Source organism: Cnephaeus nilssonii, assembly GCF_951640355.1.
Source record: "Cnephaeus nilssonii genome assembly, chromosome: 16".
Classification (NCBI taxonomy): Eukaryota; Metazoa; Chordata; class Mammalia; order Chiroptera; family Vespertilionidae; genus Cnephaeus; species Cnephaeus nilssonii.
In genome coordinates this window covers 55,206,027-55,218,933 of record NC_137087.1, presented here as the reverse complement: position 1 = coordinate 55,218,933, position 12,907 = coordinate 55,206,027, and positions in this window count along the sequence as shown.

Genomic DNA, 12,907 nt, shown 5'->3' with positions numbered 1-12,907 from the left:
TTGACGGAGCACATGCCCGCACTGTAAGGACGTGACCTCAATTCATCCTCACAACATCCCTGAGAACCGAACGAGGAAGACGATGCACAGAGGCACGCTCCCTCACTCAAGGTCACACGGCCAGCGGGGCCAAGGGGGAAACCCAGCCCCGTCCGTTCCAGAGCCCAAGCTCCTTCCCCGTGCCTAGTGGTCACAACACTTACCTCTCCATCAAGGCCAGACCCCCAAGCGTGGGACCAATCCTTCAGCTGGGGTGGGAAGGACCCGCTGTGGCCTGGGGCCTGCCCTGCTGCGGACTCCGGGCACAAAATGCCAGGTGCCCGTTGGAGAAGGGGGCACCTTCCTCCAGCCCCTTCGGGGGGCCAGGCCGGTCCATGTGGTGAGAAGGGGCTGGCTGGGATCACACCGTGGTGCTTGGAATTGGTCACTGAGTACCTCGCCCACCTCCCCCACTTGGTGGTGCGAGGAGGAGCTGGCCTTACTGCCCGCTTCCTTTCTTCTCCGGAAAGCCCAGGTGCCAAGGAATCAAGCCCGGGGGTGATGTTCATCACAGAGTGAACACTCCCAGCCCCGAATGAGTCTCTGTGTGCACAGCCTCCCCCACCCGCTCTCATGGGCCTGCAGCTCCTTGCAGCTCCCACGTCTCTGGTGAAGGTCAGCCAGGACTTGGGGTGCTGGAGTCCAGAAGGGGCGTGGGCCGCGTTGGAGGCCTGGTCTAGGTGATCATTGAGTCCTGGGTTCTCTCTGGGAGGTGAGGGTTTGAAGAGGAGGAGGAGGAGGAGGAAGGCTTTGAGCTCGGCAGGAGGGCTTTCCGGAGGCCCCGGGCAGCTCAGACGGGGTTTGTGGCCTTGAAAGGAGAAAAGGTTGGGCCGAGGGGCCTCCCAGGAGAGAGACTGCCGCCTCCACGCGGGGCAGTTTCAGCGCCGGGTGCCAGGGGGCAGTGCTGCGCAGGGAATGTCCGAGCCACAGCGCGGTGCCCCTGGGCCCCGTCACCACTCCCCTCCCGTCTCTCCGAGACACGGCGAAGTCGCTCCTCCAGCGCTCCTGACCCCAAGAGCCCCCACGGCCCCCTAACATCCTAAAGGGGGCCTGCTCCTCTCCCTCCGCCCGCTCAGTGAGGGCGGCTGTCCTGAATGCCTTTGATGGGTGGACAGCGGCCACCCGGTGGGTTTTCGACGCTTGCTTTGGCCCTAGAGAAGCGTGAGCGGTGGCCACAGGGTGCCCGGTCTGTCGGGTTTGTGCAGGCCATGCGTACAGGGTGCGGCGACTTGAAGGATGGGGCTTGAGGGGACTTAGCCGTAGGCACCGCCTTTGAAAGCGCCGCCTTCGATCACCTGGGTGTGCCTAGTAATCCGTTGGGAGGGAGGACGGGTCTGATACAAGGCGGAGGCCCATGCTCAGACAACTTGGAGCCGCCCCAGAGGGGTGGGGGTGGAAGGACTGACCTGCGTGCCAGCACCCAGCCCCCCCCCCCCCAGGTGTTGTGCTTGGGAAATGCCTTTCCTCTGAGTCTGGACGAGGCTGTGTCCGGGTTTCCAATCCGCAGAAGCCGTGGGCAGACAGGACCCGGTGGCACCCGAGAGGCTACGAACGCCACGGCCTGGGCCTGTCCTGCCCCCGGAGGTCAAACCCTCGGCACGGGGGCCAAGCGCACGAGCCAGAGCCTGGTGACCTGTCAGCCGGGCGTGGCGCTCTGAGCACGGCCTGCTTTTGCTGCGATTCTTGTTTTTGTTTTTCTCTTTTTTACTAATAGTCGCCTTGCAGTAAGCAAAATGAAAAGACAGCTGCGTGTCGGCCCGGTGTTTGAATGCTTGTGGCTGTTTGTTCTTGGAAGCATTCGCATGTAGAAATTGCTTTCTGTGAGCCCGGAGGAAGAACTTATAAACCACCGTTATGTAATTTGAAACCATCAATAGCCCCTCTTTAAGGCTGCCTTTATTGTGCGAAGTCGAGGTAATGATTTTGTCGCTGTCTAATTTCATCCCAAAGTACAGCGTGGCTTTTATGGCCTTTCAAAGGTAAGTGAAAGGCTTCAATCTGGGGCCCTTTCTGTGGCCGATTAACAGTTTAAACTGGTTTGCTAACCCTGTCACAACTATTAAGCTGATAAACGGGATTTCTGGGGAGGCATTAGCAAGTCTGTAAATACATCATTTTTAAAAACTGCGCTCCTCTGACAAAAATAAAACATAGGTCCATAGGGCGGTGTGTGTGTGTGTGTGTGTGTGTGTGTGTGACCTCACAGAAGAGGGAGTTACAAATGACTTCTCAAGAGCTGTTTGTGTCCTGGTTATTATCATCATTGTTGTCATAATCTCAGGAGAAAGTGAAGCAGCTCACGACACAGGGATGGAAATCAATGGCTTGTAGGCGCGGCGACTCTACCTTATTGTCGGAAATGTCCTCGCCTCGGTCCCTGGCAGAGCCGGCCTCTGCTGCCCACCTCTGCTGACGTGGCACCGCCCCAGCAGAACCACCGGATTTTATTGCAAGAATTCTGCAGAGGAAAATATTTCCGTGGGCACCTGGGGACAGCTGGGGGGGGGGGGGGGGGACCAAGGAAATGAAGGCAAACTAGACACACAAAGGGTGACCCAACCGTTATCTTCCCCCCGGCCCCCCCACCCCCACCCCGTCTGTACAACTGGGAAATAGTTACTCATATTTTAAATTGAAGCGAAAAGGCAAACTGGACACATTGAGACCTTTTTAAATTTTTTATGAATGAAGTCTAGGCCCAGTCCTGCTGCAAGTGAGAGGCCTCTAACTCCTGCCTGGTCTCACTCCCAGGCCCCTGCCCGGCTCTTGGGGTCCCGGGGGGTTACCTGTGGGTGCTGGGTGGCCTCTTTCTCCAAGGGGAGGGGGCAGTTACCCGAGTGAAAAGCGAAGGAGCATTTTTAAGGAGGCCAGAAACTGTCAAGAGGCCCAGCCTGGCACTCACCCCGCAAGGCAATGGGGGAGGCGACACCCCAGCCTGGCGCGCCCCTGAGACGCTCCCCGGCCGCCGCGGGTGGGAGAATCGGACAGCAGGTGTTCCCCACCCTTCCCACGGGGTTCCGGAGTTTAGGGCCCTGGCCCAGGAGGAAGGGGTGGAAGGCGCTTCTGGCTTGCAGGAGATGAGGTCCCTTGGAGCCCGCTCCCGGCCGTGCCCTCGGGGGCGAGGCGGGGCGGGGCGCGGAGGTGAGGTCGCGGGCGGGAGGGGCCGGGTCTCCGGAGGCGGAGGCGCCTCTGCGCTCCAGGCCATCGGCGCGGGGCCGCCTCCCGCCCCCACGCAGCTCCTGGGCTTCGCGTGGGGTCCGCGCCGGGACCTGGGGACTCCTGGCCACTCGGGACCCGGCGTGGGGTGGGGGGGGGGCATCTCCCCGGAGCCCAGGAAGCACTGCGAGGCCGAGGGGCAGGCGGGCCCGCCGATGGCCTCTGCTCTCGGCTGCCTCCAGCAAGAAGCAGAACTCAGGGTCCAGCTCGCGCCCTCGCGACTAGTCCCTACCCCCCCCCCCCCCCCCCCCCGGCCGGGCCCGCCAGGCCCGCGACGCTCAGGGAGCCCCGATCGGTGCCGCCTCCGCCCCTCCTGCCACCGCCACCACCTCCGGTAAAGCGCGCCCACCCCTCCCGTGGCTGCCCGCGCCGCGGCTCCGTCTCTCCTCGGGAGGATCCGGGCCCAGGAGGCGGGCCCCGCGGCTCCCCCTCCCCAAGGAGCCCCAGGGGACGGGGTGGGAGACCGTGGCCGGCCGCGCGGCGGAGGGACCCGCTCCGCTGCGGAGAGCGCGGCCCAGGGCGCGGTGGCTCCCCAACACTCAGCCCGGCCCGCCCGCCCTCCGCGCCGCGCGCCCGGCCTCGCCTACCTCTCCCCAGCCACCCCGGCTGCTCGCTCCGCCGTCGGCAGTTCCTGCCCCTCTCGGGGCTTCCCCCTTGCGCACCCCTCTGACTCCCCTCTGCTCCCCGGCTCCTTCCTGCCCACCGGGTCCCCCGCCCCCAGCTCGTCTGCAGCTCGTCGCCGAGAGCGCCCGGCACAGCCAGTAAACCGAGGGCGCAGCAGTGCCCAGCGCCGGGCGCGCTGCCCGCGGCTCCTGGGAGGGGAATGGACGGGGTGGGCCGGGGAGCTCTCCCACAGGCCAAGTCCGGAGGCAGCTGGCCGTCTGCGCCTCGGAGGACCCGGTTCTCCAGCCTCCGACCTCCCAGCCCCGGGGCGCCAGCCCATTGCGCGGATGGAGGACGGGGAGCGGGGCGGTAACCCGGGCCGACACCAACCTAACGCTTCCCCCGCGCGGATCTCAGTCCTTGGAATGCGAGCTCTGCCTCCTGTTTTCCCTTCCTCGTCCTTCGTTTCTTGACCTTTTCCTTCGATGGTTCCAGCCACAGGAGGAGGAGGAGGAGGAGGAGGAGGAGGAGGAGGAGAGGGCGAGGCGAGCCCGTACCTTCCCATCGGGTGAAACAGCCCGGAGTTACAGCCACGCAGCCACCACCGATGGGACCGCTGGGGAAATGGGGAACCCTCGCTCTGTGATTTGAAAAGGGACATTGCGCGGGTGACAGTGATTTGACAATGGCTTCCATATTTAAAAAAACAAACAAAACTTTTTTCTTCTTCAAAATTGTGGTGAGGTCTCTTTCCGAACACAAGGATGGCTGTTTCTACTTGGAAATGCCAAGGTCGCCTGAGTCCTCGGGAGGGCTGCAGTGGTCACAAACGGCCTTTGAAGTGTCTATGAAAGTGATTGAAATTTGTTCCCTTAAAAAAAAATAGTCTCTGAGGTTGAAAACTTTCCACCCTGACCAAATAGGCTTCCCTGAAACTTTAAAAGAATCCCCAGGAGCGCTTTCTTAGAGGACTGTCGCATGGAACAACGTTTCCGGAACTCGGAAAACACAGGTTGGGACACAACCTTCACAACCAGGAATTTCCCCACCAGATTTTTTGAGCTGAGCATGTCCTGGTCGTCTGGACCTTCCTCTCATTCAAGCAGAGTTCTGGGGTGTGTGTGTGTGTGGGGGGGGGGGGGGGGAGACTTGCATTCCTGGGCAGCCCTACTTTCTGGCCAGTCCTGAAGTGATGCAGGTTTGGGCAGCCCACACCTACCAGGGTGGCCGGAATTTGGGACGTGGGACCAGTGTGAATACCCAGCAGATACTCTGGGTGTGCTGACAGGATGGGGGAAATGCAGACACTCCTGGCCAGACTCACGGACCATAGAGACAACATTCCAAGCAGTCCCTCGTTTGGCACGGAGCACTCGGATATGGAGGAAGAGGAGGCGCGGAGACCAGAATTGTCCAAAGTGTTCCTGCGCCCTCCAGTTTCTGGCTAGCCATCACCCCCTCTCTGTAGCTCGTTTCGGGGGGCCAGCCCTGAGTACCTGGGGACACAAGGAGAAACGGTTGGCTTTGCTTTCTTGCCAGAGTGTAAATAACAGCTTTGAACTGAGTCCACCTCATCCAAATTCTTAGACTTCCATTTTGTCCTTTAGCAACTAGATCTTAAAATTAAAGGTTTTTTTTTTCTGTCCTTACATAATCTTTACTCCTCCCCACCCCACCCCCTTCCACTTTAGGTCCCATGCTTCAAACTAGCTTTCCTTGCGTGTGGTTCTCCCCATTTCTTCCCATGACTGACCAGATTCCCAAAGTCCCTTCCCAATTAACTGATGCTGCTGACCACCCACTGGAATATCGATTCACCAAGGAGCCCTCGCCAACCCAGAAAGGTGAGAGAGAAATGAAATAATCACAGGCAGGTAACTAAGGGCAAAAACTTCCCATTATTACATTTTTTCCCCCTAAAAGAATGTCTTTACATTTAAAACATCAGAGTAACTACTATGATACAAATGTAAATTGTCACCCTCCAATGGGTGTTCAGATCAGGATCCCTTTCTGCTAGTATTGATACAGTAAAACATAGATAGTGGTCATGGAAAACATCAGAAAGTTGTGTGTCTGACCCCGAATGCCTAGATCCTATCACTCACTATCAACCTGGCATCCTCCTTTATAGGAACGTGTTATCTTAGGGGACTCCCTGGCAGCTGATATGAAATAATTCTCTTGTTGAACAGAACTCCAGCCGCACCAAACCAGTATTTCCATGGTCCATGGAGAGGGACTTTTCGGAGGAAGAGGCAGGGATCAGGACATGAAATACTTGCCCAAGTGAAGTCCAGACAGGAGTTGTTGTTGTTGGCGGTGGTGTGTGTGTGTGTGTGTGTGTGTGTGTGTGTGTGTGTGTTATAAATAGCTGCTTTCCATTTGTTTTACCCAATTCAAAAAATTCCTCCCGGCCCCCACCCCCCCAGGAAAAAAAAAACAGGCTTGTAAAATGTCTCATTAACAGCAAAGATGACTTGGACCTCAACTTTGGAATCCACGCAGCTTTCTGGAGGTGGGAGACGTTCGTGGCCGGAGAGGAGACCGCCAGCCCGCAGCCCCGCGCTTCTCCTCTGTGTGGTCCAGCCCGAGGCTGTGCGCGCCACAGAAGCTCCAGCAGCTGAAAGACCGAGCTGGTTCTGAGTTTTCCTTTATTTTTGTTTCCCATGTGAAAGGCTATTGATTACTTTGTACGTAATTTCAAATCACCACTCGATTTGTATCTGATGTCAATGATGTCCTGAGATGCACCTGAGAGGGTCTCTACATTTCATATTATTTTATAAGGGGGAAAAGAAAACAATGGGAAGGTACCGACTTCCCGTGTCACATGGGTGGGTGATAATACGTCTTCTCTTTAGCAAATATGGAACGTGACTGACACAGAGTATGTCAGCGTGGTCAGCAGTTGTACAGCGGGCGGCTGGAGGGTGAGGTGTGGAGGCGGGGAGGTGACTCTGGTTTTGGAAAGCCTGTTTTGTCCAGGGGCTGGTTCAATGCACCAGGGTCCCCCAAGCCCGTCTCTGAAGCAAGCAGTTTAGCAACAGTAGAGCCAGTAAGTAGCTCAGTTAGCCTCTGTACCCCACCCCACCCCTCAGCGCAGCATCACCCCAGCCCGGAGGCACCCCTGGGTGCGAGACTTCTGTAACAGAATGGAAGTTGGCGGGAGGGGCCCGGTTTTAGGATCAGTTTTTGCTTTAAAAAAGGAGGTAGCCACTCAGCCCCTTGTTTGTTTTTGCTGCACACCTCGGTTTTGCCTCTGCTGGTTTCCCCACCAGCAGGAAACCATTACGCGGGACAATGTTCCGTTCCATTGTCATTATCTCCTGCGGCACTAAAACAATACTCTGTTTGGCCTCCTGGGCGAGAGGGATTTGTTCTGCTCTTCCTTCGCCGAGTTTCCGACTGAGTTTCTGACCCAGTCGCTTGGTCTCCAGCAGGGATACCTGGTGGCAGTTTTTTCTTTTTGTGTCTGCTAGCTTGTGTTTTGTAATTTCATTCTCGGAGAAACAGCCCAGAAACTGGGTTTTCCATCAAGAAGAATCACACCATGGCGAAGGGAAGAGGGTTTGCTCAAGCTCTGTAATTGAAATCAGCGAGAGAGGATGTATAGTTGTCTTATGTTTTTTGTTTTGTTTTCTTGAATACCAACCCCTAAGAGGTTTTTAAATATTGGGAAGTTGAATGTCAAACCCCAAAAGGTTAGAAACCACAGGATGTCAGGTATTTTCCATTGGGCCAACGTGTTTCCTTTCTATTTACTTCTTCTTAAATATATAAGTGAATACTAGTATATGTGTGTTGGTGTGTGATATTATGACATGTCACGATTTCTAACATTCAGGAACAACATGATGAACATTAACTCTTTGGCGCTCTCTTATCATAGTTGAGATTTTTCCATAAAAATAGGCCAAGGAAGGAAACCCTCTGACCTGCCATAGCATCTTTCTCCCTAGACACCGATACAGGCCTGAGACCCTGAGCGGTTTCTCCTGGAGAACATTACGTAGCTGAAGGCAGTTCTAATGGCAGAAAGACGTGTTTGTCTTGGAGCTAAGGAGTCAGTAGGACACTTAAGACTGTGTTTCGCCCTTGGACTTGCGGCAAGCTAATTGTCAGCATCACTCCAGTAGCTGCTGCCACGTTATTACTCATGTTTCGCTATGAATAACCTGGGAAGCACAAATGTAACAGCTGCTTATAATAAAAGGGTAATTGGCCAAGACTGGCTACCTGAGGAGAATAAGCCTCATGCTAATGAGGCCAAGGTCACATGCTGGTTTGCTTTGCTCTGAGATGGTAATGCATAGTCCCTGTCTCTCGCAGTCCCAGCCGCTGGATCTGTGCAAACCTAGTGGAGAGAGTTCAGAGTCCAGGTCTTATTGGAGAGCAGGAGAGAGCCATTGTGGGAGGTGAGCTGGCAGGATGCCTAGGAGCTGGACGTCTGGAGGCAGGCAGACCCGGGTTTGAATCCTGGCTTCCCCATTTCCTCCCTCGGTGGCTGAGCACGTTGCTAGGCACTCTGCACTTGTGTTGTCGTATCTCTAAGAATAGAGGAAATAGAAGTGGCAGTGCTCTATTATTCGTTAGGAAGCTCAAGGACAACATTCAGCACTCAACATGAGTGGTCATCGTTACTATCTGTCTGTACAACGGACAGCGCTGCCCATCCAAGCTCCAACCCCGTGGTTCTTCCTAGTCCTGTCCCTATCACTAGGAAGAATGGCCACTCTGGGAATTTTGCAGTCACATGTTTTGCTCCCAGATCACAGGAGACTTGTCATGCACAAGCGAAGCTTCATCTAATTTGTCTGTTTGGGTTAAATCACAATGGTGTTTCCAGTCACAATGATTCTCCTTTTTTTTATGAAAACCAGTTGAGAAAGTTTTAAGTATTCGTTTTACAGATAGGAACCTGGAAGTCAGAATACATTAGCGGATTCAAGTGCTCCAGGCGAGACCGACCAAGAGGTGGAGATAATAGAAGCCAACATCTTTTTGGTTTTTCCTCAAAGTTACCAGACGTGTAACAAAATTGGTCCAGCCTTCATAAGGCCTCCCTGAAATCTGGGAGAACTTTTTTTTTCAAGTAAACTCCTCTGTTTCCGTCAATTGGTGGCATGTAAGAAGTTCTCATTTCCCTGCTGATGGGTTGTGACTCTGAAAAACCTATGAACAAACGTGGTACCCTCCAGCTTTGTGGGGCATCATTTAAATTTATGGCTCTCTTTAATACCTGTTCCTGGAAGTTGCCTAGGGCAAAATTTACTAATTCTGAAATGTTATACTCACAGGGCCATGCTTGTTCTGACACTACATTGATTGACTTGTCATAGGATCCCATTGTATTTTACTAGACATGTATTATATTTGCAGGAAGTCCCGGATTATGCTAACAAGTGAACTGGTCTGTTTGGGTCATACATTTATAACTACGATAGTTTCTTACAAATATTCTGAAAATGTCCTTATTTTGCTTTGTAGACAACAGAGGGTTGGCTTGTAGGAGCAAAATTGTACGTAGTGTGCTCTGTCGTGGGTTCTGATTGATTAAGCTCTTTTTCTTTTCTTTTTTTTTTTTTAAAGCTCTTTCTTGATTACTCCGTTGGGCACCATTTGTCCTGTTCCTCTCCTACATTCCCTGTCTCCTGTCACCTGTGACACCTCCTCAGACGTGGACTACATTCCCCTCATCACTGTGTCTTTGACGGAAGCTTGAGCCTTGTCACCTCACCACACTGGCCACCGGTTCAGGGACAAGATCCCTGCTCTCAAGAACGTCTAGCCTAGTTATGGGTACCAATGTGCATGGGAAGGTAACTAGCAGCAGAAAGCAGGGCCTGGAGTGTGATGAGCGTGGCCAAGATGGTAAGTGCTACGGCCTATCCCACGCTGACCCTCGCTTGGCTCATCTGAAAGTGGAGCTAAGCCTCCCTCCGTGGGCAGCCCCTCTTGTAGGAAATCACACGAGATGGTCTGTGTGGAAGCTTGCTGTCGGTCACAAATCAACTACACAAAAAGCGAGAGGCTTTGTTAAATCCTAAGATGCAGGAAAATAGCAATTATTAATAAACCTTAAAAGGACACTAAAGATGACAAATGCCCAATCCAATAGTATGGTCCCATCTGGGGTAGGTGGAGAAAATAAGGGGTACATGGGAATGGGGGGCTCAAAGAGTCTTTAGTTACATTATGTCTTATGTGGAGGAGGTGGTCAAATGAATGTCTTACCTCCTTTTTATAAACGTTGGTATATATTACATGCATACACATATTCATACATAAAGGACTCTAGTTAATGGGTCTAAATGGTTTTATTTTATAGATGAGAAAACTGAGTCCTAGAGAAGGACTCAAACAGCATCTCAGAGCCTTAGTAGCTACACTAGAACTTCATCTTGCTTCCCAGCTCATTGTGTATTTTTCTATCCTCTGTAAACCTTACTGTCATCCTTGAATCTGCTCCTTCCCTCACCCCCACACTCAATGCAACAGCAGGTCCTGAAGGTTCCACCTTCTAACTATGTCCCGAGTCTGTCCACTTCTCTCCATGGCCATTGCCCATGTCCTGGCAGCTCCCCCCGGTCATGGAGCAGGGAAGGGTAGGGCTGTGCATGGCTGTGGTCCCAGGTCTCCTGGTTGGGTCCTAACCCAGAAAGCACCGCATCTATTCACATGGAAAACCTAAGTAGCCATCACACCTGTTATGCATACTTCACGGGGCACTTGTGTGGGTAAATGTGAAGGTGTTTCTGAGAGTGTGGAGTGTTCTCTATGCATGCAAGGGTAGGTATGGAGGTGGCTATGCATGCTTCCACAGCGATTGTGATATAACTCCTTTGTCCCTCAGTGTTTTATCAGAATCCCTCACGTTCTGGGGTGTGATAGATCACCATGGACCCTCCTCATCCTCCTTGCTAGATGGACATCCCTGGAAGGCAGGATCACGTCTGAGTCATCCTCACATCCACCGCAGAGCCTGGTTAAATGAGGTGATAAGTGTGGAGCCCTGATCTGACAAGATGAGGTCTTTATAAGAAGAGGAAAACATACCAGAACTAACTCACTCTCTCTCTCTCTCTCTCTCTCTCTCTCTCTCTCTCTCTCTCTCTCTCTCACCACATGAGCACAGAGAAAAGGCCACGTGAGGACACAGGGAGGAAGGGACTGTCCAAGCTAAAAAGAGAGGCTTCCCCAGACGCCAACCCTGACTGCACCTTGATCTTGCAGGTGTAGCCTCCAGGACCGTGAGAATTTCTGTTGGCTAAGCCACCCAACCTGTGGAATTTTGTTATGGCAACCTGAGCTGACGAATCGCCACACCACCATTAACTAGCTGGCTGGCCTTGGACAGGTCACTTAGCCTTTGTGCGCCTTAGTTTCCTCACCTGTGAAATGGGCTAATAAGAGTCCCTGCCTGTAGAGTTGTGGGTTAAATGAGTTAACATATGTAAGGCTCTTAGGATACTAGATTAGCATCAGCTATTTGTATTAGTAATAGCAGGCTCTGCCAATTTTAGTGAATGACAGCAATCATACAAAATTTTACAACTCCCAAGTAGGACATCTGGAAAGAAAATGTCACCTGGAGAAAGAGTGGCCTGGGGAGGCCTGCGACGAATAGGCAGATGCAAAGGGACAGAGGAGGAAGGGACAGGCTGGGAGGAGGGACTATGCGATGTGTAGTCTGGCTTGGGCAGGGAGTCTGAAGAGGAGAAAGTCCCATTTTTAAAAAATAGATTTTTATTGATTTCAGAGAAGAAGAGAGAGGGGAAGAGAGAGAGAAACGTCAATGATGAGAGAGAATCATTGATCGGCTGCTTCCTACATGCCCCCTACTGGGAATCGAGCCTGAAACTAGGGCATGTGTTCTGGCCAGGACCAAACCGTGACCTTCTGGTTCATAGGTCAATGCTCAACCACTGAGCCACATGGACCGGGTGAGAGTCCCATTTTTATTTGCACAGAAACACCAGTGTTTTCAAGTAAGGGAGAAGCCAGCAGATGTTCTGAGCGTGTTTTGGGTCCCGATGATTCCATTGCTTTTACTGTCCTTCTCCAGTTTGTCCACAGGCCCTGCTTGCCCGCCCAGCATCAGCTGTTCCTTCTCTCCCTCCTTGGCTCACGCTCTTTCTCTGTCTCTCCTTACCCTGCTTCTCCTCTTCTCCTCCAAACACCCGCCACAGTGAACGTGCTGGTGCCACAGAGTCCCTTCATTTTATAGCCACTGGGCTAGACAGTCCAAAGTCCCCTATCCTATCCCTGCCTCCCTCTCTGGCACGCAAAGACTGTGCTCTATAAAGAGAATTTTAACTAGAATGTTCAGAGTACACTGATCTGTGTAAACAGCCAGATCACAGTTTGTTTTGGTTTCATTGTCTTTCATCCTCCTTTCCACAGGGCTGAAGCAGGGTCGGGGTCTGAACCTTTGGGTCACTCATTGCCTTTATCTGTCTTGTCTAGAGCTGGAGAGCCGGCCTTTGCATCCATGGACACATCCTCGTGTTCTCTCTCTGCTCCCCATCCGCTGGGGTAAACGCCAGCCTGCAGCCCTAACCGGTTTGGCTCAGTGGATAGAGCGTAGGCCTGTGGACTGAAGGGTCCTGGGCTCAATTCCAGTCAAGGGCATGTACCTTGGTTTCTGGCTCGGTCCCCAGTGGGGAGCATGCAGTAGGCAACTGATTGATGTTTCTTTCTCATCATTGATGTTTCTATCTCTCTATCCTTCTCCCTTCCTCTCTCTAAAGTCAATAAAAATATATTTAAAAAACAAACAAACAAAAACCACCAGCCTGCAGTCTTAGGCACAAACTCGCTGGGTGCGGAAGAGGGAATACAGGCTTTAGAGCAGAAAAGGTAGGCTGGCCTCCTGTCTCCATCTCTGCTTCCTACAGCCTTGTCACTCTGGGATCCTGGAGCCTCAGTTTCCCCATCTACGAGATGGCACAGAGAGTGGGGAGGACGGATGTGGAAGCTCTTGCTGGCCCCTCACATGGAGGTGAATGTGGCTGTTCTCATTCTTCTCACCAGCTGCCTGTCATTT